At 46.3% G+C, this 26,417-nt stretch overlaps 1 protein-coding gene across 1 annotated transcript in view; it reads left to right on the forward strand.

Annotated features, from left to right (window-relative positions):
* Positions 1-3,278: 3,278 nt before the first annotated feature.
* Positions 3,279-26,417, forward strand: part of THSD4 (thrombospondin type 1 domain containing 4) — a 557,961-nt gene continuing 534,822 nt past the window's right edge. Inside the window, exon 1 of the mRNA XM_087428623.1 lies at positions 3,279-3,428. The gene's annotated coding sequence lies outside the window, so the exon portion shown is untranslated. The remainder of the gene's footprint in view (positions 3,429-26,417) is intronic.

Here is a 26,417-nt window from a genome sequence, read left to right on the forward strand (position 1 = left end):
ACACTAAGGATGTAGCTTTCGGCAGAGGGCAGACTTAGTGAGGCGGGGTGTTGGGAGTCTTCTCTATAGGATGACCAGATCAGATGTCATCCCATCTGGGACAACGGAGCAAAGGGGCACTCTTAATAATTAATTAATAATTATACCGGGACAACAGATGTAAACTAAGACTGTCCTCTGACACATGACAGAGGAGTTATGTTTTTTGTCTGTCATTTTAGGAGCCACCTCTAGGGCCAATGGATAGTAGTCACAGGGAAAAAGGTTTCAGTTCACAATTAAAAGGAGCTTTCTGGGGCTGGCCCCGTGGCCTAGTGGTTAAGTTCAGCGTCCTCTGCTTCAGCAGCCCGGGTTCAGTTCCAGGGTGTGGACCTACACCACTTGTCGGTGGCCATGCTATGGAGGGAACCCACATACAAAATAGAGGAAGATTGGCACAGATGTTAGCTCAGGGGGAATCTTCCTCAGCAAAAAAAAAGGGGGGGGGGCTTTCTAACAGAGAGCCTCCAACAACAGTATGGGCTATTTTGTGAGATAGTGAGCATCTCATCAATGCAGATATGCAAGAGGGTAACTAACAACCCACTCTTCAAAGACATTGACCTGACAGGGAGGCGCCTAGGCTAGATGACTGTGGGGTGGCCTCTCTGATCTGAGGCACTTACTCCTTTGCCCTTCTGTTGGTGAGGGTTAGTAGCTTATCACATACACTAGGACCAAATCCTGCCAATCTGATTCATGCATACATACACACTTGGGTAGAAGCAGAAATACAACAGAATTGAAAGATTAAAAACTCACTGTTGTAGTATAATTAATATTCACTGGTGCCTCTACATAAGGCAAATATCTCTTTGTTTAAAATGAGACTAGATTTTGCAACATAGTGTTGACTCTAAATAAGGAGAACATTCTGTGACATGTAAGCAAAATAATTTGTCACAACAATTTGACAAAGTTTGAAGTGGATCAGAGTCGGTTCTGAAGAGCCAGCCTAGGTCAGTTGGATCAAGTTTGGTCCATAATAATTGTACTTTGGTTACGTAAGATGTTAACATTAAGAGAAGAAGGGTGGGAGATATAAGGGAATTCTTTGTACTATTTTTGCCACTTGTCTGTAAGTCTAAAATTAGTTTAAAAAAAAACCCATATCCTTTGCTCCTAAACCCTGTTCATACCATGCCCTGCCTCATGACCTCCCCTCATCCTTTAAGACTCAACTCAGGCAGAACATCCCAGATTTTCACTCCCCTCCCATGAGTCCTCAGATATTTATGCATATCCCTCAATTATACCTACCCTCTACTAGTATGATTTTCTGACTACATCACACCTTCCTCACCTTATTCTAGCTTCTTTTGGACTGGAACGTTTTCTTCATTTCATTTTTACCTCCTAGGACCAAAACCCTACTCAGCCCTCAGTACAGATCTCTTAAATAAATTAATAAATCCATCCAATTTGAACACGTTTTATTAGTTATGCTTTCTCTTTTTAAATTGTGGTAAAATATGCATTACATAAAATTTACCATTATAACCATTTTTAGATGTACAATTCAGTGGCATTAAGTATATCCCAATGTTGTATAATTTTCTATCCTTTTAAAGGGTTTAAACTGGTCAGAATTTATTGGAGCTGTTAGATCCACTGCATCTGGACCCCAGGGACTCGCGACACTCAGAATTAATTTCATCCCACTTACACCAGGTACCTCCAATCAACATCTGTTTGATCAAGCGTGGAGTTATTTCATCCCATTTGCACCAGCTTGAGTCAGTCAGAACTGGCTCTGCCCAGGCTCCGGGCCAGGAGTCGGCCCTCAAAGTTGGTTCTCTTTCCTTGGCCTAACCTCTTGGGTTGCCACTTTCTCTTTTGTTAATTTTTTTTTTTCCTGGAGCCATGTGCCCAGTTGCTGTCCTTTGTGCTCCCACAGGCTGGCTGCACCCCGCCCCGGCTGGGCCTGGCTCTGGGGCAGAGAGCTTGTATTCTACCATCACCTCCATGGTCCCACCTGCGCACCTGCGCTTTCAAAACAACTCCTGCAGGCTGGCTGTGGAGGCAGAGATAAACAAACAGGCTGACTCATATTCAGGAGACTACCTGTGTCTGGACAGCCTCTCCCAATGTTTAAGGTCCCTCCCACCCCTCCTGGATGATGAGGTTTGAGGGACATTTTTTCACCTCACTTGCATCTCACAAGCTCACTCTCAGCTTGAATTTAAAGAACATAGCACCGCATTAGGAGTCAAGAAACTGGGCTCTCCTACTTTTCCTGCAGTTAATTAGCTGTGTAATTTTGGTCATGCCCTCTTTGGAACAATATTTCCCAATTAGTGAAAAGAAGGGCTTGGATATATAGATCAAAGTTTGATTTTTATTATTATTATCATCATTATTATTATTTTTGGCAGTAGGCTTTTTTCTTTCCATACAATGTTGCCCTGAGTAAGACGAGAAAGAATGCTGAATGGCTCCGGCTGTCAGGCAGCGTGTTCTTTCTGCCCCCCCTACTGTCTAACCCGAGTTAGAATTTGGAGGGCACCTGTCCTTTTCCCCGCCTTCAGAAGGAGCCCAGTGGGTCTTATCTCGTGTGTGAGTATGCGAGTGAGTGTGACTGTGTGTGCCCTCTAGACGAGGGCTCCTCCTCTATCCTTAGAGTCACCGCCTTCTCTGCTCTGGTTCTCTGCACAAAATTTTCCTTCCTGGCTCCCTGTTCCAGCCTCAGCCCCATCCCGATGCAGCCAGAATGGCTGTTCCAAAACGCAAGAATGCCCATGTCCCTCCTGAGCTTCAGTCCTTCCACGGCTCCCACGAACCTAAGGATAAGATAACGCGGAATTCAAAGCCTTCCACCAGCTGGCCCTAGCTTACTCCCGGTCTCACCCCTTCTCCTCTCACTTGGCTGGTCCCGGCCAGCCTGGACCACTTTTCTTTCCACTCTCGCCACCCTCCTGTCCTCGTTGCCTCGGTCTAGACTGTCCTCCCCTCTACGGGATGACGTCTGTGTTCTCGGTGCCCAGGGATCAGCCTCGCTCATCGTTGTAAGGGGCCCCTCTGGGGTCGCGGGGGTGGGTCGGGGGGCCGGTCCTTCCCGAGGCGGCCGCCAGGGGGCGGCAGGAGCGGCTCCAGATGACAGCAGGAGGCCGCGAGTGGGGGAGGGAGGAGGGACCGAGGGAGCGCGAATCCCGGCTCTCCGATCGCAAACTCCGAGCCAGAGTTCTCCGCGCGCGCCCGAGCCGCTGGCCGCCCGCGCAGCCCGACGCGGAACCGGGGCGCAGCGGGAGCCCGTTCAGGGCGGGCGCGGGGCGGCGGCGGCGGCGGCGGCGGCGGCCGTCCATGCGGCGGGCTCGGGGCTGCCCGGCGCCGGGAACCACGCGGGGGCGAGGCGAGGCGGCCGCCGGCCGCTCCGGGACGCGGACCGCCAGGTGAGCAGAGCCGCCCGCGCCGCGCGCCCTGCGCCCTCTGCGCCCCACCCGCGCGGCCGCGACCCGGCCTGGCCGCCGCCCGCCTTCGGGCCCCCTCTGGACCGCGGGGAGGGCTGGCGCGGGCGGCGGGGCGCGGTGGGTGTGTCCGGGGCGCCGGGGGGCTGTGCCCGCACCGGGCTCGGGGAGCCAGCGCGCGCCTGGTCCGTGCCGACGGTGCGCCTCCTTCTCTCCTCGTCCCTTCCTGGGGGATTTGCCCTGTCCCGGCGCCAGTACTCACCCCTCCACCCTCCAAATCTGAAAGTCTAGGGACAGTCAACCTGGGCCGTCCCCGAGTCGGGGCCCGCGCTCTCTGGCTCGGGACCGAGGGGACCGGCGAGTGCACACTCAGCGTGTGCGCCCCCACCTCCTCGCCTACCTACCTCCGCCTGGGGCCAGAGAGCTGGTCGAGACTCGGTGGGCGAGCGGGAGCCCCAGCCTGGGGCCTCGGCCACGCCGTTTTCTAGAAAGCCTCAAATCTGTGTGTGTGTCTCAGCTAAGAACCTAGCGCCTCTGGGAGCCCGAGTAGATGGGCTGTTTCCGCCAACTCGGGACACTTCCTCAAGCGCAGCCCCAGTACCTGCAGTCCCTCGGCGCGCTGATGGAACTAGCTTTAACGGAACTAGCTCACCTTGGAGCTTGAGCGATTTGGAAGTTAATATTTTCTTTTGTGAAATAATGTCAGCCCTAACTTGGGAAGGGGCTTTCAGGGCGTTCTCAGGCCCACTTAGCATCTGGAATTTGTGGGTCTGGTGTTTCCTAGGCAGTCTCCGCCCAGCCCCGCGCCCCCAACCTCCACTACTGCCTATTAGATGTGCATGCTTGCGTCTCTTCCGTCTCCTTTGTGACCCCCACCGCGCATCCCTTCGCCCCTTCGCAGGCAGTAAGTGAATCTGAAGCCTTGTACCTGGGTAGCGGAAGCTATCGTACTGGAATTTGGAATAAGAGAAATAGAGACCTGAGAGAGGTCTAAGGAATCCTCTTGTCCACCTGCCGTTTCACAGCTGAAGGCATCCAGGCACAGAATAGTCTAAAGAGTTTTCAGAGATCGCACAGCTCTTAAAACCTGCGTAACCTGCATATGTCTTCTGCTTCATTGATAAAGGTGATGAGATGGTTGGGCTTAATAGGATCTTATCGGGCCTCAATATACAAAGAAGCAAACATTAAAAAAAATTGATTTAAATACAGTATTACTCACTTCCTATAGATTTTTGTTGGCACCATAGTTGAATTCCTTTAGAAAACAAAATCCTAGCCCTGGAATTAATTCGAGGAAGCAGATGGGAGTCCTGGGACTTTCCTAGAAACCTCTGCAGGGCTAGAGCAGGGATTTCCCGGAGGTCCTGGTGTGGGAAATGAGTTTGGGTGATCAGAGTACCCGAGCCCCTACTGAGTAAGAACCAGGATGGCCTCCTGTGAGGAGGGCTTGTCGTTTGAGCTCATGTGGTCTCCTCCATGTCCAATACGGAGCAGGGCACCAGATTGGTCTTATCTTCATTTCATTCTCCCTTGCCATGAAGAAATGTTTCTAACTGGCTGTTAGGAAAAAATAAATAAAATCTACAGCCCAGAGTTTGAGAGTAAGATCAGGGGTAGATATTTTGACTTGGACGTTTGTTTTTGTTTTTCTGCCTAGAAATGCTTATTGTGATTGCAATCGATTATCCTAAAGAGACACTAGGTATTGCCCCTGTTCTTCTTGGTCCCCCACATTTCTCTCCATGGCATCCTGTTTCTCCCATTTGATTGGGAGTCTCAGTTGAGTGTCCCCAACTTCCCTATCCCGTCCCCTACATTGATAGCTCATTCATTACCAAGTCCCTTCCACATTCTTCTCTGATATCTCAGGGAATTATCTTCCTGTCTCGGTTCCCTCTGCCCGCTCCTTACACCAAGTCCACATTACAGTGATAATCTCCCTGCTTGACTCCTGGCCGAAAGTTGCTTTCTTCATTTTAATCCATCTTCTTTTACGCTGACAGATTAATATTCCTAAAATTCTGATTCCACCACATCATTCCTCTCAAGAAATCACGGTGGCTCCCCAGTCTTCACTTCTATTTAATTCTCCAACCGATGTTTTTGGGCATCTGCTTTGTGCCAGGGACTGTTACTGTGTGCTGGGGCTTAAACTAAGAACAAGACAATATCCTTGCCCACCATTTGTTGACAGGCTAGAGATGATAAATAGCCAGCCAGGAGAGAAAGATACGTAAAGAAAAAACCACAAAACAATGCAAAACATTGGGGGCGTGGAAAACGTCAAGGAGACACAGATGAGGGAGAAATTTTTTCTGCATGGGAGGAGCTAGGAAAGTTACAGCTGGGCTTTGAAGCATGAGGAGGAGTTCAAGGAAATGGGAAAGGCTGGAAGGAGGGAGGGCATGCCAGGCAGAGAGAAGAGCTTGAGCAAAGACCTAGAGATGTGAAAGTGCTGGTATGGATGGTTAAATCAAGGTCATTCTTCATCTGGGCATTTAAAACTTGTCTTAATTCGAGTCTACTTTATTGATCCAAGAGCAGCCCAACTCTTTCCTGCTTGAAACCTTTCACTGCACCTACCTAGTCTCTTTATCACAGTTTTGTATGACCCCACCCCAGCTCAGAAATTCGGATTTCGCCTCTACTAATCTAAATTTTGCCAGAAGTGTATCTCACCCCTTCTTGCACACACCCACCTCTCCCTTGCTGAACCCATCTTATGTGCTCCCCTGTAATCTGTTCGGTCTGGACATGTTCTAGTGGACGAGCCCCATCTCCCCAGCCACCCTGGTTTCTCCAGAGCAGCCCCTTGGCTTCTCCTGGGGCCTATCCCAGGCTGTGGACCACAGTGCCAGCTCGTTACCAGCACCAGCAAACTTGAAAATGGGATTGGGTTTGACCTGCCACCCCACTTTTCCCTTCTTTCTCCTCTTCTCTCACTTGTCCCACTTTTTATCTTTCCTTTTTTGTGTGTGTAGAATTGTGATATCTATTTACATATGTGTGGATGTAAAGGTTTCTTGTGTGTTCACTGATTGTGTTCTCTGTGACAATAATGGATTAGCAATGGGAGCTAACGCCTGACCAGGCTGACACTGGGAAGGGGGGCTTCCGTGGGAGGCTCTGGCTTGAGGCTGCGTTGCTGACTCTTGACTCCTTTCAGGACCCCACTCCCTTCACTCCTCCTCTGCAGGACCTGTGGACTGATGCTGGGACACCCCTCATCTTCTGGGCCTGATTTGCCCTTGTTTCTTTCCCCAGCCCATCAAAACTGACTTCTCTGGTTTCTGGAGCCTCGCTGGCCCGATGAACTCATGCAGGTCACGTTTAGTGAGCACTGGTATGTGCTATGCTTGGTGCTTTAATCCACCCAGCAACCTGTGACCCAGACATTATCATCCACATCTTACAAGGAAGAAAACTCCAGCTTCCTTGCCTGAGGTCAACAACTTGGGTTTTGAACTTAAACTTAGAACCTGGCTCTCTAAGTCTGGTGCTCTTTCCACTATATCATTATTTCCTGAAAGGGTTGTCTTTGGAGCATCTAAATCAGAATTAGGATCTGGTGGGAAAAAAACCAGATTCCAGGATGGAGGCAGGGCCTTGGAATTGGCATTTTTAAGACTGCCTCAGGTGATTCTTCTGCGTGTTGGGGTTTGAGCACCACAGCCCTAGGCTGCCTTTACAATGATTCAATGTTCTAGTGACAGGTGGTGTGTTAATAAGCCACTTTATCCCAGGGGGCACATGCTTTTCAACAGAGGCTTTGAGCTTGACTCTAAGGAGTGAGCAATGGAGCACTGTAGCCCGGGCCAGGAGGATAGCCCTCTTTTGGTCAAAGGGGTCTTCAGTTCAGTCCTGAAAGCATACTCCCCACACCTTACCTGCAAAGGTATGTACGCCCAGCCCCCATCGGGCTCACTGTGAGTTTATTTCTGGGCCTGAGCAAGTGCTGAGGGAAAAGGATCAGGGTGGGTTGGTTTGGGAGCCCCAAGTTGCCTGGGATAAGAAATGGGCTGAATATTGCAACCTTATATTCAAACCCAGCAAATGAACACTCACCGCTGTGCAGTAACGATGATAATGAATTATCCATTCAACATCCTCTCTACTCTCCTCCCCCAGTTTCCTTTTAGATTCCTAAGGACTAAACTAAGAAACAGGTAGGCAGTAGTTTTCTTTATTGATGGTGCATTGTCCTGGGAGAGTGGTCTCTTTCTGCTTGTCTCTTTTTCGCTTTACCTAATCTTGCAATGGAATGTACTGTGTGCGTTGTCTTCTCCGATGAGCCTTGGCTGAGCTGATCACTTACATGGCATTCTCCCTGGCAGTATTCTCCCTTAGCTCCTCTCCTCTTGGGTGTGGTCCAGAGGACAGAGAGACAGGCTTACACTGCCGTGTCTTGTTCCACGAGGGTGGCACTGGGCAGCCCACGACCTGGGCTGGGCAGCGGCTGGGCCTGCTCCACCCTCCCAGGCAGCTGGCCGGCCGCCCGAGGGCTGGCCAGCAGTGAGGACAGAAGTAATGAGTGATTAATGGGCGCCCCATCTAATCTCCTGCCAGGGGAAATGAAGGGCCAACCGTGGGCTGGGGCTCGTCATGACCTGCTCCAGGTGGGCTTGGAATGTACCCAGCTCAGGATGGGGCTTAAGGCTTGAAAGACGAGAGGAAATGAGATGTTAACCCTTTAGGCTGAGATGTTAACCCTTTAGGCCGTGGCCCTCTGAGCCCCAGCAGGGAAATGGCAAGGGAATTATCTGCAGGCATCTGATGAAAGGGGAGCATGGCCTTTGATTTATGGCAGGGATGCAGCCTCATGACTACCAGCGGGGTGGAGTGACAAGCCACATCTTTGACTTAACCATTTTTCTTGGAGGCTCAGTCAAGAGAGAGAAGATTAATTTCTTGTGAAAATGGATACACCGACTGCTGGGAGGCTGCTCTACCTGCTTCCTTCTTGGAAGCCTTCCGATCATATCAGCAAGTTACCAATTTGTATTTGCCACACAGACTTTTCCTCCTAAAACACAGTGCCTCTGACCGCTTGTCATTTCAAGGAAGATGGAGGAGGGAGGCTGGCACTGGGTGGTCAACGTCTCCAGCAGTGGGGTCCACCTCCGTCCCCAGGTCAGGCAGCAGCGTGATGCTGAGGGTGGGAGCCCTTGGAGGCAGCTCCCTGAGTTCTGGCTTGGCTCCACTTGGCTGTGGTCCCTGCACAGTTTCCTTAGCCTCTCGTGCTATAGGTCTCTGTTTGTAAAATGGGGGTAATAATAATACATACATGTAAGATGCTTAAAGCAGTTTCGGGCATGTAGGAGTGCCATGTGGATGGCAGCCATCATTTTTTTCTCACCTCTCTAGTTGAATCCAAAGACCACGTCTTCTCTGGGAAGGATATAAGTGCTTCTCTTCCAGGTCTCCAACTTGCTTTGAGTGAACTGGCGACAAACCCTTTGATTGATCTTGCTTGTTTGACCCCTGACCTTCACATGCCTTGAATTCTGGTCCTCTCGCCCCTCCTTTGCCGCTGGCTCCCTGGCCTCCGGCTGCCCTTTAGATTACACTACCGTGCCCCTTGTCCCCTGCCTCCATGCTTGGTGGCCAGACCTGGTGGACTGGGCAGTGAGGCCTGCCTGGTCCTCTTGTGGCACGGCCACTTCTGTACCAGCTCTGCCCATTGCCAGCCTTGCTGTGGCCTGACGGCCCCGAGCGCAGTGGCTGAGGATAGAGAGGGCAGCTGCCTTGAGAGCAAACTTAGGAGCTGTGGAGACAGACTGACCGGGTTGCAAACCACAGCTCTGTCCCTTTTCTGGCTTCTCTGAGCTCCCATTGCCTGACCCTTGATGGAAGCTAATAATAGTCACATTTATCTAATGGTTGAGAAGAGGGTCAAACCCGACAGTGGACATGAGGCCCTTTGAGACTGTGCGGGGGAGTTTATTGCTGGTTATAAGGTGAGCCTTGGGGGTGGAGCTGTGTCTTCATGTTTTGAAGTCTTATTACAGGGTATGCACTGACATTCCAGCCTCTCGCTCCATTTGGTGTCTTTTCTAGAACAGACAGGTACCCAGGCCCTGCTTGACTTTTGATGTTTTAGTCAAGGCCCAGGGTTTCATTTTGCTTAAAGTTCAAAGGATCTTCTGGCCAGCTAAGGGAGAAGGAACTCCCGTTTACAGAGTTCCCTGTCAGGTACGTGGATTTACCTGCATTCACTTATTTAATCCTCTCAATAATCCATGTGAACTAGACATTAGTATTCCTAGTCTACAGCCTAGACAACTGAGGCTCGGAGAGGTTAAGGAACTTGCTTGGGCTCACACAGCAAGTAGATGTCAGAGTGATATTTGAATTCCAAGTCATCTGACTCCAAAACATGTTCTCTGGGGGAACCAATGGGCCAGTTCACTGACTTCAGTCTAATTGTAACCCACTGAAAAGTCTAATTGTAACCCACTTAAATTTTTTTAAAAAATGAGATATTATTCGCATACCATAAAATTTACCACTTTAAAATGTACAGTTCAGTCGTTTTTAATTTACTCACAAAGTTGTACAACCATCACCATTATCTAATTCCAGAATATTTTCATCACCTCAAAAAGAAACTCCATACCCATTAATAGTCACTCCCCACGCCTCCCTACCCCTGGGCCCTGGAAACCACTAGTCTACTTTCTGTCTCTATGGATTCTGAACATTTCATATAAATGGAATCATATGCTGTGTGGTCTTTTGTGACTGGCTTCTTGCACTAAGAATAATGTTTTCGAGGTTCATCCATGTTGAAGCGTGCGTCAGTACTTCATTCCTTTTTATTGCTGTGTAACCCACTTTTAAAATAAAAAGTGAGGCTGGGCCTGCCCCGTGGCTTAGCGGTTAAGTGCCCATGCTCCACTACTGGTCGCCCTGGTTCGGATCCCGGGCGCGCACCTACGTACCGCTGCTCCGGCCACGCTGAGGCCGCGTCCCACATACAGCAACTAGAAGGATGTGCAACTATGACATACAACTGTCTACTGGGGCTTTGGGGGAAAAAGAAAAAAAGGAGGAGGATTGGCAATAGATGTTAGCTCAGAGCCCGTCTTCCTCAGCAAAAAGAGGAGGATTGGCACAGATGTTAGCTCAGGGCTGATCTCCCTCACAAAAAAAAAAAAAAAAAAGTGAGGCTGACTATTTGCTTAGAAAAGGGGTGGAGCTACAATCCCAAACAGATGCAACACAAAGGGTGCTTACTTTTTACTGTGGGCAGATGTGAAGGAGCTGTAGAACCGTGGGCGGGTGGAGTGAGTGCTGCGGCCTGAGTGTGGGGTGGAGGGGGGTGGGGACGGGCTGCGTTCCCATGTCTGGGAGTTGCAGGGGTGCCCGGCTTCCTTCCTCCGGACGCCATGTTGTGCTGCCCTTGGATGGTGCCGTTGGAAAAGCCTATTGGGATGTGTCCTGCAGAGGCGGTGTGGGTGCAGTGGACTCCTGCCCGGGAGGAATGGGCTAGAGGGTTTGGAGCCGTCTTTGCCACAGTCCGCCTCGTTTGGGTGCTGTGTGGACATTTTAGCCCGGGCACAGTCTGCTGCATTGCTTTTCACTCCAGGTGGACCCTGGTGTCAAATGCTGCATGTTGATGACAGCATTGCTGATTTGCTTTCTAAGTTTTTAGATGTAATACTTTATTTTTTCTGATTACAAAGGCAAGGTATATTTATTGTAGAAAACTTTGGAAATATAGAAAAACCCAAAGAAGGAAAATAAAAATCATGCCATAATTCCCCAACCAATAATGACACTTATTTTTAATGTGTATCTTTCTAGTCTCTCTCTGTCTACACACACACACACACACACACAGTTTTTTAAAATTGGTGTCATGCTGAACATATTGTTTTGTCCACTACTTTTTTCACTTAACAATACATAATAAACATTTTCCCTGTGTACTAAATATTCAATGGTCTTCCAAAACATGATTTTTTTAGTGACTGCAGAGTATTTTTAAAAATATTCGTGTTTGCTTAAACAGTCCCCTATTTTTAGCCATGTTGGTTGTTTTCAGTTTTTTAAGATTATTTATAAATAAAACTGCTTCTTTTGTGCATTTTTTGTACTTATATTGCTGCATAGTGCTGTTTCTCAGACAAAAGACATAAATACTCTTAAGGTATTTGATACATAGAGTCAAACTGGCCTTCCAGAAAGACTGTATAATTTATAATTCCACAACAGTGTTATTTTTTAACTTGAGTTTCACTGTATATGTAACTTGACCAAAACATCCCTCTATCCCTCCCTTCCTCCCTCCTCCTCGCCTTCCTCCTTCTCCTGTTCCTCCCTGCCACATAGCTGCATAGTACACTAACTCCTTATATTGCTCTGTCTTCTCCTTGATATTTGCCTATATTTGAATTTAAGCATGTGCACATTTGTCTTTTTCACGTAGAATGATGTTGTGTAAACATTTCTCTTGACCTAACCAGCGTTCCCATTTTTAAGCATAATAACAGTTTCCATCCTTTTGCTCCATCATGGTTTCCTTAGCGATTCCCCACCCTCTGTTGGGGTGTTTCTAGTTTTTCCCTAATCAAAAAATTAGGACGACTAACATGAATGTTCAATTTATGGTTATTTTTTTTTCCGATCTCATGTTCCATTTTGGAAAATCAGTTCCCCGGCCTATAATTACCAGGTCAAAAGCAGGAGCTGGTCTAATAAGGTTAATGCTGCTCAGGGGCTCTTCAGAGAAAGTGCACCTGGGAGGCCCAGGTGAGCGTGCCCAGAAACAGAATGGGTGCTTGTTTTCTGCCTCCCCTGTCTTTTCCTGATTAGGTAGTTCTTTCCTCAGGCTTACATCCGAGGAACTCAACACCTTGCTCCTAGCAAGGGACATAAGAGGTGCTATGAGGTGGAGACTTGCTGAGTTCCATACAGGGAAATTATGTCAGTGTTCACATATAAATGGAATCATTCAACATGTGGTCTTTTGTGACTGACTTCTTTCACTGAGCATAGTGAAGTGGAGGGTCTTGGCGACTTCTGGGATTGTGCTAATATGCTTTAGTGGTTCTGCATGGGCATCGCTATGCATTCATTCACTCCTGCATCCAGTACTTTCTGGGCCCCTACCATGCATCAGGTAGCAGCACCCTGCATTGTACACGGTGTGAATTCCAGTCCTGATTTGGCCACTTATTGCCTGCGCGGCTTATCCCCTTTGAGCTTCAGTTTCCTTGTTTGTGAAATGGACTGATAATCAGCGTCCATGCCACAGGAGTGAGAGGAGACAGCATATGGACAGTGTTTGTTCATTTCTACAACGAAACAAAGGGCCTACTATGTGCCTTAACGCACACTGGAACATCTGGCCGTCTTAAAGATAAAGAAGATGGGCTTCCTGCCTTGGGGGGTACTTACAGCCCGGGAGGGGGCAGGCAGAGAGGATGGTCTGTGTGATAAACATTATGCACTAGGAAGAATGGGGGCCCAGAAAAAGGGTGCCGCGCTGAGATTGGTGGGAACTCAGAGAGACTTGAGAAGGGCTGCACCCTAAAAGGGGACAGTGCTGTGCGGTGAGGGAGAAATGAAGTGGAATCCTGGTGTGTTTTATGGGAGGGCTGTATTCTTGAAGACCTCACAGAATGCAGATCTCTCGTAATTCAGACTATCTTTTCTCGACAGAATAAGTGTAAAGAGCGTGTGTGTGCTTGATACATTCTCAGAATGCATAGTTTTGCTTTAATGTTGCTTTTCATATTGTCAGTGTTATCTCTAACATTGCGCAGTGGGCCCGCTCATAAATTGCCCATTTAGTATCTCATGACGGTTATTTGGCTTTCTCAATAGCCAAGCTGGTGGTGGTGGTTGTTATCATCGTCATCTCAGTGTGTTTTTAATCTGGCACCACCATTTGACAGACTGTCTAGATCAGGGGTCGGGAGACTTTTTTTGTAAGGGGCCAGAGAGTTAATACTTCGGTTTTACAGGCGGTATGGTCTTCGTTGCAACTAATCAACTATGCCTTTTGAGCACAAAAGCAGCCATAGACAAATACATAAATGAATGGGCAGGGCTGTGTTCCAGTGAAATTTTATTTATGGACTCTGCAATTTGAATTTCATATAGTTTTCATGTCATAAAATAGTATTCTTTCAGTATTTGTTCAATCACTTGAAAATGTGACAAAAATAGGCAGTGGATCAGGTTTGGCCCACTGGCCAGAGTTTGCTGGCCCTTGGTCTAGATGACTATAGGATTTGAAAATTATTTTAAATTGTAAAAAGAGTGAATGTTAAAATATTCTGATAGTCAACAAAATCACTCACAGACGTTCCAGTGCTCATAAGGGTGTAACTTAATTCACAAGTTCTATCAAAAGATTGTGGGTATTTATTAGCCTGGGTGATACCAACGAAGGCAATTACTTCAGCACAATTTGTAATTCTTTAAGTAGTTATTTTAATGAATTTAAAAACTTAAATCATATTATTTCAAAATTTAGGCATCAAATGACTTTATTAATATTGTTATATCATTCTATTTCATGATTCAAATTGTATACCATAAAATTGTTCATTGTTGTCTACCATCCTGGAGTCTAGTAACTCTGCCTGACTTGCAACAGCCTGATGGCCTGTGGTAATGGCTTTGGATCTTGATTCTGGCTGGAGTATTTATTGCAGAAGCCAGGGGAAGGCATGGAAGGAGCACCAAGGCGTATGTCTGGCATATGGTGAATGTGGGATAAACTTTTGTTCCCTCACTTCTCTTTCCTTTCCTCCCCACCCAAAAGTTCTTAATATTTGATCAACTCCAAAACATGCTGAGCCTCTTTGAAATTGTTACTTTGGTTCTTTCCACATGCAGTAAAGTCACTAACCTTTGTAAATGGAAACAAAAACAAAGGCTGTTAGAAGGCAGTTTCCCTCTTGGGTCACCAGCTTTCCCTTGCCGGAGAATAAGCAGTGCTGTGCTGAGACCGCAGGCCAGGGCCAGACAAGAGGCCTCAGGTCTAAGGAAGGCGCCTCCAGCTGGGTGCAGACCCCGCTCTTCAGCCAGGAGGGGGGCGCCTGGCCTGTTGGCTGCTCTGAGTTCCTGGCTCCTGGGTGTATCTTAGTATCAGGGATTCCAACGGTAGGAAAGCCAGGATCCTCTCCAGATGGAAGACCACCAGCCCTGAAGGTGACTGTGATGCTGTAGTTCTTGGCTCCCGAGCGTGCTTTGGCTGTGTATGTTGGATGGAAGGCCTGTCTTGAGTAGACGTGTGTTTGTGTTGTTTAGGGAATGATGGTGCATAACAACGTGTGCTTTCTGGCCTGGGGTCTGGCAGGATGTGAAGGGAGAAAGCCACTATCCTTTGGCCAGTGAGATTTTTCGTTATTATGTTGGGTGGGGGGCTGGCATTCTTCCTGTGCTTTAGAGGCTCTTTGGTTTATAGACAAGTCCTCTTGGAGCCAAGAGCATGGGTGTGGAGTCTTGACTTTGCCACTAACTTGCCATTTGACCTCCAGCAATCCATTCTCCATCTCTGGGGTTACTAATTCTTTATTCGTAAATGAATGGTGATAGCCTAGACCATTTCTGAGGGCCTGTTTCTCAGTTGAGACGTGGGGAGCCTGGACTTCTACTCCCGCTGAGCAGCAATAAGACATCCCTCCCCCTCCCTGCTGGGGTGGTCAGAGGAAGCCTGGTGGAGAGTCCAGACTCTTACCATCACCCAGCAGTAATGAGGCCATGCATCCCCTCCTGTCCCCCCACCCTGACACATACACACCAGTGGTACCAGTGGAGGCCACATTAGGCACAGTAATGGGGTACTCCTACCCCCTCTCATCCAGGGAAGTATCAATGGAGGCCTGTGGGGAGCTGAAACTCCCGCCACTGCTCAGCAGTAATGATGAGTCCCCCTTCCCCCTTGGGTGTCAGTGGACGCAGAGTGGGGAACCTAGACTTCTGTCCTCACCTAGCCACAATGAGGTGGGGTCCCCCTTCCTCTGCTGGAGCAGTGTCAGAGGAAGCCAGCTAAAATGGAAAGTTTAAATGAGATCTGGTATTATAACATAATACCTAAATTGTCCAGGTTTTGATTGAAAATCATTTGTCATACCAAGAACCAGGAAGATCTCAAACTGAATGTGAAAAGACAATCAATAGATGCCAACACTGAGATGACAGAGATGTGGGAATTATCTGACAAAGATTTTAAAGCAGCTATCATAAAAATGCTTCAGTGAGCAATTATTAACATGCTTGAAACAAATGAGAAAAAACAGAAAGTCTCAGCAAAGAAATAGAAGACATAAAGAAGAACCAAATGAAAATTTTAGAACTGAAAAATATAGTAACTGAAATAAAATCTCATTGGATGGACTGCACAGCAGAATGGAGATGACAAAGGAAAGAATCAGTGAATTTGAAGATATACCCATAAAAATTACCCAATCTGGGGGCCAGCCCAGTGGTGTAGTGGTTAAGTTCACGCGCTCCGCTTAGTTGGCCCGAGGTTCACAGGTTTGGATCCCGAGCATCGACCTTCGCACTGCTTATCAAGCCATGCTGTGGCAGGCGTCCCACATATAAAGTAGAGGAAGATGGGCACAGATGTTAGCCCATGGCCAATCTCCCTCAGCAAAAAGAAGAGGATTGGCAACAGATGTTAGCTCAGGGCTAATCTTCCTCACTAAAAAAAAAAAAAAGAAAAAATTACCCAATCTGAATAACAGAGAGAAAATAGACTGGGGAAAGAAAAAAAGAACAGATCCTCAGGGACCTGTAGGACTATAGCAAAAGATCTGACATTTGTGTCTTTGAAATCCTAGGAGAGAAGAAAGAGGGTGGGACTAAAAAAGTACTTGATGAACTAATTGCTGAAAACTTCCCAAAGTTAGGATAAGACACAAACCTACAGATTCAAGAAGTGTAGTGAATTCCAAATATGATAAACCCAAAAGGAAATCAATACCAAGATATATCATAGTCAAAATTCTGAAAATAATTTTGAAAAAGAAGAATAAAGTAGGAGGAATCAGTCTACCAGGTTTCAAGACTTACATAGTGACAGGAATCAAGACTATATGGTATTGGCAGAGGTACAGGCACACAGATCAGTGGAACAGAATAGAGAACAATAAAGGTACATGGGGAAATCAGAGAAACACTAACTGTAATCATCTGAATGATGATTTGGAAGAGGCTGGTAGAAGATGGAGTGGAGAGGAAAGAGTTAATCTGAGAGACAATACAAACGAAGAATTGAGACTTGGCTCCAGACGGCCCAGGGCACACGGGAGGGGGTCACAGAAGCCCAGCTAAGCTTTGAGCTTTATTCACTGTGAGGATGGTGTTGCTACCACTGAAGTAGGAAGGCTCTGCAGGAGGAGGGCTTGGTGTGGAGTTGGTGACTGGGTCTTTTTATTATGCGTCTTGGGTGGCCGTCAGCAGGAGGAAGCTAGTAATACAGGAAAGCAGTCTGAATGAGAGGGTAGGTCTTGAGATGTCCGGTTTTTGAGATCGCAGCGTGAGATAATAATCAAAGAGGTCAGAGTGTAAGAGTCCTTAACCTGTGTACACAGCTCATTAGTAGGGGCTGGGTTATTGTTGATATTTTTCTAGTCCTGGTTTGGGTCGCAGGGAGAGCCAACAAGGCAGAAAAGACAGGAAGAGAACAGTTTTGCATGGCCACGGGTGATGGAGTTCAAGAAAAAGGGTATGGTAACAGTTTTATTCTTGCTGCACCCAGTTGCCTTTTATTGCCCCCCTTGCACTGGGTAACCTTTGACTCCAATGACTTGCCTCTCTTGGTTTCCTTGGAAAATATTTCCTAATTCACGAGATGACTGTCTGTTTCACATTGTAATAATCTTTTAATCACGGCACCTGATTTCAGCTTGGCCTAATACCAGCCCATCACAGAATTGTGTCAAGGAAGTAAGACTAATTTGCTAGGTTTCTGCTTCCTTCTGTAAGGCTATATGGAGCCTTTCAGCATATACTGCACAGCAGTGATTGCTACAAATCATTGACTAGATTTCTATCGCTTAGAAAAATAATGACATAACTCACATGTCAATGCAGAAGCCCCAAGAGCCAAGCAGGAAAAGGCAAATCCTTTCCCCTAATATTCAGAAGCACTGAGGGCGAAAGCGTGTGGCTGGCTGATTTATGGTGGCTGAGGCACAGCGAGCCGGACTGTGTTCTGGACGGGCAAACGTGCGGGGGCACGGAGGAAATATCCTGGTCTCCAGGCCAAAGCCGTCTTGGAGTGAACAGGGCAGAGCACAGCCTCACACACAGCATCTCCCTTGGCTGGGACCCAGGCTGCAGCAGGGAAATGTGAACACAAGCGGCTCTCCTGGAAATGTATATTTGATGCAGTGTGTCAGGAGACCTGAGAGGCAGTTTAATGTAGTGCTAAGACAAGCCATGGCTCCAACGATCAGGTGGGCTTGGGTTCAGATCATGTTTCTGCTACTTACTGGCTCAGCGACCTCCAGCATATTGCTTTACTGCTTGAAGCCTCAGTTTCCTTTTCTGTAAAATGGGGATATCATAAGGTTGCCCTGAGAATCAATTAAAATAATGTTTGAAAAGTGTTTAGCACAGCCTGTCATGTGTTATACACTTAATAAAAATGTAAAATTCCTAGGCCTGGATTTGCTTCTAATTAGCTGCAGTACCTTGTACCAGTCATCTTATTTCATTGAGTGTCAGTTTATTCATGTGTGAATCATGATTACAAAATAATGAAATTGGGGAGTTGGGTTAGAATCTCCTAGTTTTTTTGTGCTTTGTGATTCTGTGATGTCAATCTGAAAAGACACAAAGGAACTAATTGATAGATTTAAAGACATAAAATAAAAACTTATTTACATAAAAATTATAAACAAATATAAAAGACAAAAATCAAACTGAAAAACTTGACAAAATAAGGGTTAACATCTTTAATTAGAAAGAGCTTCTTAAAGATCAGTTCAAAACATTATGAGCGCTACAAAAAAATTGGCAAGAGGTAAAAAATTTCCCGAAGAGATAATACATATGGCTAATAAAAATGAAAATCTGTTTCAACTTTACTGATAATCGAAGGAATACATATTAAAATGATTACTGGGGTTTTTTTTGTTTTGCCCATGTGACAAACACACTGAATGCCCACCCTGTCCCGGGCAAAGGTGTTCACCAAAAGCTTTCCTCCTGGGAATATAGGCAGACCACATTTTCCACACTCTCTTGCAGTTAGGTATGGCTATCTGACTAAGCTGGGTAATGGAATGTGGGTGGCAGTGATTTAAGCTACCTTTGTGAAGCCACTAGCTCAATCCTCCACGCTTTCTCTTTTCCCTTGTTTGTTCACTGGATGGATGAAAACAGCTGAGGCGTCTGAGGCCCTAGACAATGGTGGAGCCACTAGATGGAAAGAGACTTGGTTCCTGGATGCCTGCATAGCTGTGTGGAGCAGAATGTCCCTGCCAACCCACATCAGACAGTGAACTGAGCAAAAAATTTTTGTTGTGCTGAGTCATTGAAATTCTGGAATGGTTTGTTGCAGTAGTTAGCCTACCCTAACTAATTATGTATCAAATTAGGAAAGATTATAATGCTAACAATATTGGCAAATGTGTTTATTTCATCTACTACGTGTGGGATTTCAGGTGGATACACGCTTTTTGAAAACAACCCATCGATATGAAGGACCTTAAACAGTCATACCTTTTGGCTTAGTGATTCTGTTTTTAGGAACTAAGCAGAGAAGCAGATAAAGAATTTTATACAAAGGTGTTCATCATAGATTCCAACAATAAGGGAACTTATTAGATATATTATCTGGCTTCCATAGGGGAAACTATTATACAGTGATTTAAAATGTTTCTAAATATTACTAATGAGATGCTTATGATTTAAAGTGAAATATAGAAGGCAAAACTGTGTATGTGATTTTGCATATGTAAAATATGCAGATGATATGTATAAGCATTAAGCATAGAAAAAAAGATCAGAAGGAAGAACACCAAAAAGTTTTATAGTGGTTAACCTGGATTGTGAGATTATGAGTAATTATAACTTTCCTCTCTATGTTTTTCCATAGTTTTCAATTTTTCCTCAGTAAACATGTATAATTTTATAGACAGATTTTTTTTTCTAAAAGAATATCACTTTGCAATGTTCCACCCAGCTCTGAAGTCTCACCTAGACCTATTTTGTGGATGAATGTGATACTGCTCTCTATGAGTTTGTTCCTTTAGTGTTAGTGCACTTGGCACACCCTCCTTCTCGGACACACGTGTGTGTGCATGTATATGTTTGCACACAGATGTACACAGGTGCTTGCCAGAGTGGCAAGAGGCCATTTATAGATGGTAGGACCTGGGCCTTGTATCGGAAGGGAAGGTGGACCAGGAGGGTAGCTCAGCCTGAACCAAAGCTGCCATGTGTCCCGTGGCCACATGCCTTTGACCAGGATGACTGGAGAATATATTGGTTTTTAGAATGAGATGAATCATCATCTTGAAGAAGGCCTGGGTAGCACATCAGAAAATCTGTGGTTCCCATGTAGAGCTCAGCTTGTGGTAGTCTGATCTTGTTTCCTTTGATAGCTACAATCCAGGGATTACAAACTGCTCTTGGCAGAGGATGCTGGGGAAGGGTTGAGTCTGAGTGGGGAAGAAGGCTGGAGCCTGTCTCTAGGTGTCCTTGAGTCCTAGGTAGGGTGGCCTGCATCCCATTACAGCTGTTTATTTGTGTGTCGGAGGCTTTAGGAGTGGGGCAGAGAATGTCATTGATGGTGTTAATTTCAGAAACAATTAGCAGTTACTACAGAAGAGTGAAAATGTCTATTCAGATCCTGAGCTGAGCAAGAGTCCCTTGGAAATGCAGCGTACTCCTGCTTGAAGCGAAGGCCCTCCTAGTGAGATCGAATGTAAGTTCTTTCTGTCATCAACAGAACACCTGCTGTGCCCCAGGCCCTGTTCTAGGCACCAGGAATATAAAAAATAAGTCTTTGAGAAAAGTCTTTACTCTTCTGTAGTCCTGTATTATGGGGAGGAAAGACAAGCACAAATTGTAATGACACACTGTGATGATTGCTAGGTTGGATTTCTGCATATGAGACTTATATAGAAATAAAGAAATTTAACCAGTTTTATCAAGTGCTGTAAATCAAATGACTGAGTACTATTTGGGGAAGAGAAAGAGCTTTTACTTCAAATGCATTTCTCCCTTAGATCTGCATGTCATCGGAAATTGAAAAAGCAGCTTGGTACAGAAGCAGGAACAAATGGCTCACTCATTTTAAATATCTTGCCTGCCTGATATTTCTGCCCTTGAGTGTTTTCCTTAGTTACCTGTGAAACACTTATTAGGACTGAAAACAAGTATAAACCACATTTATGTTAATGACCATGAAAATGATGCAATTTGTATTGAAATCCTTAACTAATCTGTGCTGATTACCTAATTCCTCCAGGTAAGAAAGAAGTCAAGTGTTTTCTTTAATGAGTAACAGAACCCATTGTAATGTGTTAGCTTGAAAGTGTCCAGGGAGTTTTAATAGATCTCAACATTTTTTCCTAATTCAGATTTTGTGGGTTCTCACATTGCTATGGGCAAGCCAGCTAGTGTGCAGCATGGAGTTCTGTGGGAAGAAATGAGTTCTGTGGCTGAGTTTGAATATGACAGAGAAAAAACGATGGTCTCTCCAAGGGAGTAGGAGCAAAAACCAAGAGCAGAGGGAGTGTTAGGGGAACATTCCTCTGGCTGGCCTCGGCCCAGTAGGAAGAGGCTGGAAACGTGACCGGGCCTGGGGCTCCAAGGTCAGCTTCCCTGAATCCCCTGCTGCCTGGGGCAGGATTTCCTGAAAGGGCTGTGGCGAGTGATGACAGCCACCAGAGGGCTTGGGAGGGTTGGACCCTCCGTGGAGGCAGCACACATCTGTGGTGGGTTAGTGCCTTCATTCTGTTCCTAGGGCAGTCTGTAGACATTTACAGAGCGTGAGCAATAGCAGAATAGAGAGAAGTCAGACACGGGCCCTACTTTCTAAGATGTAAAAGTCTATTAGGGACACATGCTGTTCATCCTTCATTCATTCATCCATTTGTTCGTTCATCCATTAATTCATCAAACTCTTATTGCATGGCCACCTGTACCAGGCAAAGACGAATAAAGATGTAAAGATGAGTAAAACATATCCCTTGCCTTGAGGAGCTCCCCTTCCAGTGAAGGGCAAACAGAAACAGAGCAAGTCTGGTGTCTGTTAAAAGAGAAGAGAACACCTTCTCTTTCAAGCTTCTAGACCCTGTCCTCTACCTCTGATTGTTGGCTGGCTGACTTGCCCACCATATTGCTAATGATGACTATTCAGAGGATATCCCTCCCTCTGTTCCTGCTTCTCTGCATATATCTTCTCCGTTTAAGTGGGATATCCCTTGAAGAAATAAGAACACCCCTTTTTCTGCCTCTTGCTTTCTTGCTGCTCTTCTTGGCAGCCTTCTCCCTTCTCCAGCCAAAGCTCTTTATCCAAGACGCACCGTGTCTTCTCAGTTGAGGAGTGCGGGGGACACCGCGCACATCCTTCTTTGGCCTGACCACCGCCGCAGGACAGTGTAGGACAGCCTCCTCCTGGGCGTCCACTTCCACTCTTGCTACTTCTTCACCTCCCTGTTTGGCCTGCTGGGCATTGGTTGGATCCTTCGTCCTCTGCCCTCTGTCATTCATTCACACTATGCTGTCTTTCCAGTAGCGGGTTTGTTCATTCCCAAAACACACGAGTCCCTTGTTTTTGTTTTTTTTCCCGAAGGCGCCAGAAGCCTTCATCTTTCCCCAAACCTCGTCCCTCATTCAGCTATTAGTTCCTTGTGCTTCAGATGCTGGCTCTAACTCTTTTAATTCCTTAAAGCCCACCTGGTCCATGGAGGCATCCCCAAACACCCAAGAGGCAGTCAAGGTGGAGTTCAGAGCATGGACTCTGGAGTTAGACTGCCTGGGTTTGAAACACAGTACTGTGAGTCTTTGGAAAATCCACTAACCTTTCTGTGCATCAGTTTTCTTCTCTGTAACCTGGAGGCAGTACTGGTTATCTGCTTCACAGACTTGTTAGGAGATTAAATGAGCTGTTACATAAAGTCCTTAGTGCAGTGCCTAGCACAGTCATGCATTGCTTAATGACAGGGATATGTTCTGAGAAATGCATCAAGATGCGATTCTGTTGTTGTGCAAACATCACAGAGTGTACTTACACAAGCCTACATGGTATAGCCTACCACACACCTAGGCTATATGGTACTGATCTTATAGGACCACTGTCGTACATGGGGTCTGTCATCGACCACAACGTTGTTACGTGGCACATGACCATATATAGCAAGAATAATGTAAGTGCTAACCATAGAAGTCTACTGTGCTATTTACTTCCTTGGAATGCTTGGGTTCCTTTTTGCCTGTGCCAGCCATTGGGCACTCATTCTGAGGTCATTTATCATTGTTAAAGAAATATTCATTTATGTGTTTATTTACTTATTGATCAGCCTCAATAAGAGTGTCAACTCCTCAAGGACAGGGGTGCGTCCTTGTCATATTTAGTATCTTGCCTAACCCAATAGGCACTGAGTGCTCATTAGCTGGTCACTTGACTGCCCCAAGTCACTTGACCTCAGGGTGCCAGCCCTCCAGGAGACATGGGGCCACTCTGCTATGTTGTGACTTGGGGAGTCCATTCAGCATATCCATTAAGGCCTAGAATGTTCCCTTATCTCCAAACTCCTACTTGAGATGACACCTGGGAAAAGACCTGGACCAGCAACAGACACAGTCAGCCTCTGTTTTGATCATTTAAGCCAGTCCTGTTTGTATGCAGGTAAAAGGCAGTTTCGAATGATGGGTAAGTGCATAAACTTTGGGCTCAGGCTGCCTGGGTTTGAATCTTGACTCTCCCACCAACTAGCTGGTGACTTTGGAAAAGTTACTAAACTTCTCTGTACCTCCATTTCCCAGTGGTACCTCCTTCATGCGGTACTTGTGAGGATAAAATGAGTTAATATATGTAAAGAACTTAGAATACCGCCTAAGCCATGGTAACCACTCAATAGGTGTTTGATCCCCAGCCACATTATTATCATCATTTGACATAATAGGTTATTAAATTGTTCATCATGGCTTACGTTGCTCTAGGTGATGTTCATGGCACAATAAACAGTTATGTCCTGAAATGTTTCATCTCCCAGCAAATCTGTGAGGTACACAGAGTCCTTTGGGATGGTCACCATTCACTCATTCATTCATTTATTTATTGAGTGTCTAGCTATGCGTGATTCTCTCCTCGGTGGGAGACAGTGAGTCTAAGAGAGTGAAAAGAGGACCAGCTCAGCTGTTGGTGGTCAGTATTCAAGTCCCAGCCCTACCCTAAACCAGCCATATGGCTTCAGTTTTGCTGTGAGGATTAAATGACATGGCTCATGTCCCCTATCAGGTGCTTAGTAAAAGTTGATTCCTGACTCTTCTTCCACTTTCTTGATAATGGAAGACAGAGGTGGGTTGGACACACTGATATTGAGAACCCACATCCTGGTACTTTTGACCTCAAACAACTGGAACATCAGGTAGGGGACGCTGCAAACAGTGGGCCAGGGTTCTGTGAGAAGAAAGTTTGCGTAAATGGTGGGGGGGTGGCAGGAGAATGTGTTGGTGATGCTGATGAAGACAGGACTGGCCAGGATGTAGGCCGGGTGCAGAGGCTCCCGTTCCGTCAGCACCCTCAGAGAGTAGCTTTCATAGAGGAATGGGCAGGTTCTGAGACCCGCTCTCCCCATGTGTTACTGGGTGCTGATCTGGGGTCTTGGAACTGCCTCCTTCTGAAATCCCTGGTCCTCATTCTTGTGCTGGTGAGTCACTTCCTCTCCTTCAGGGACTAGGGCTTTTGTTTGTCTGGGTGGTTACTTTACATTGTGGGAGTTCCAGAGGGAGAAGCCTGCATGTGGGAGAGAGGGAGGTGGAACTGTTGCCTGTAGTTGGGATGTGGCCTCGAGGTGGGCTTTTCTGAACCCAGACATGAGAGGCTGAGCAGATCCTTCTCTTCTAGGATACAGGCTGAAATCAGGTGGGATCTTCCAGGAGCTCTGTCAGGCCATGAGGAGAAGGGGCAGGAAAGATACTCAGAGGTGCGTCTATGGGTAAGGGGCAGCAGAACAGTGTGGTTGTCCAGGGCACAGTGGCATCTTCTGGAGTCAGGAGCGCCATCTTCTGCCCTGAGTTAGATCTGTCTGGGCCCCTCTTTCTGTCCCTGCCATCCTGAGCCTTGCAGCCTCCTGCCACTTCCTCCCGATGTGTGGGGACTGCGACTTTGGCCTGAATCAAATCAGGTGACTTGTTCAGCCTTCCTGTAGGATCTTTGTGGAAAGGAGAGAAGGTGGGGCCTCCATCCTCCAGGGAGCGTTATGTTCTAACAGAAACTAGATTGTTTGATTTTTTGTTCCCTGTCAAGAAAGGTTATAAATCAACAGGAGCAAACCTCGAAAGGTGGGCACAGCTCCACAGATAGCATGTTTGCTCAGTCTGCTTGTCCGGCACACTGTTGCTAAACGGATTTTCAGGAAACCTCACTTTCATTAGGTCCCTCCCTACTCCAGAACCTAAATGGTTCTTTCTTGTGCATCTCATCAAAATTCTCCTGGCGCCGTTTTTCAAAGGCTTGGATAACATGGCTTTGCCTTGTCTTCACGATTTTATTCCCCTAATCACAGTTAGAATCTGGTCTTCCAGAGTGAGGGCTTTTAAACTTTTCTGACTGTGAGCCACAGTCAGAAATACTTACCCTTGCTGTGTGTGGTAACGCTAGTATTTTCTCTTCTCTTTCATTCTTTTCTATTGCATTAAAAAAAGTGCAGGTCATGAGCCACGAAATTGATTTCATGACGGACTCATGGGTCGTGACCTGCACTTTGAAAAGGAGAGCTGATTTAACACAATACTGATGACGGAAGCACAAGTGAGCACTGAGGAAATGGCAGAGCTGGTACAGGCTCTGCCTGGGCAAGCTCATCCACCACATCCTGAGACAAGGGTGACTAATGGAAGCTCACAAGAAGTTGGTCAAAAAACATTCTAGAGTAGTGGCCTCCAAAATTTTTTTTCTGATTGCACACGCCATCAGTAAAAAACATTTGAGTGTAAAACCCCAATCTATCTTCGGTTATTTTTTTTAACTTATCAGTTTATGATGTGACCACATAAAACATACATTCGAAATAAAAATTTTAAAAGGATGAGATAAAGATGAAAGAAACCATATTTTAAAATGACATCCTAATCACGATGGCTTCATTTTCTTATCAGCAAATATCTGAAGGCAAAATACTCACAGAGGATGAGGTTCGTGGTTATCAGCCGTGGTTGTAAATCTATTTTCAAATTGTTTTGATAATTTAAGAGGTTTTTCTGGTTGACTTCTTGTCAGATTTGCAAACTACTGCTTTACATCACACCCTCTTCTCTCACCATTGCCCTTCTTTCCTGACAAAACCAAAAATGCTCAGTTAGCACCTCCTTTTGCTACCTCTGTCCATCTGGAGGGAGTCATCTTTGACACCTCTCCTTCCTTCATCCCCTCCAGCCATTCATTTACCGTATTCTGGGAGTTTTACCTCTCCGTAGAGAGTCAGTTCTCCTTCCATTGCTGTATTCCCAGTGCACTGCCTCCTCCTTCCTCCCAGTTCCTCACACACCTTTACACTTGTGATTCCCTCTCCCTGGGTCGCCCTGCTCTCTCTTCGCCTGGGTGACTCCAACTCACCCCTCAAGCCCCAGCATGGAGGTCACTTCTCAGAGGGACCGTCTCTGACCACTGCCTAGTATACTTTTTGAGGCACCTTGGATTTTCTTTCATGGTTCTTATCACAATTTTATTTTTATACTTATTTATGTTTCAGTTTGTTTAAAGTTTATAGCCCTCTAGCATCTAGGCTGTAAGTTTCTTGAGGGCAGGGACTGTGCCTGTTGTGT

The sequence above is a fragment of the Ceratotherium simum genome, chromosome 3 (assembly GCF_057802395.1).
Source record: "Ceratotherium simum simum isolate JZ-2026a chromosome 3, ASM5780239v1, whole genome shotgun sequence".
Classification (NCBI taxonomy): domain Eukaryota; kingdom Metazoa; phylum Chordata; class Mammalia; order Perissodactyla; family Rhinocerotidae; genus Ceratotherium; species Ceratotherium simum.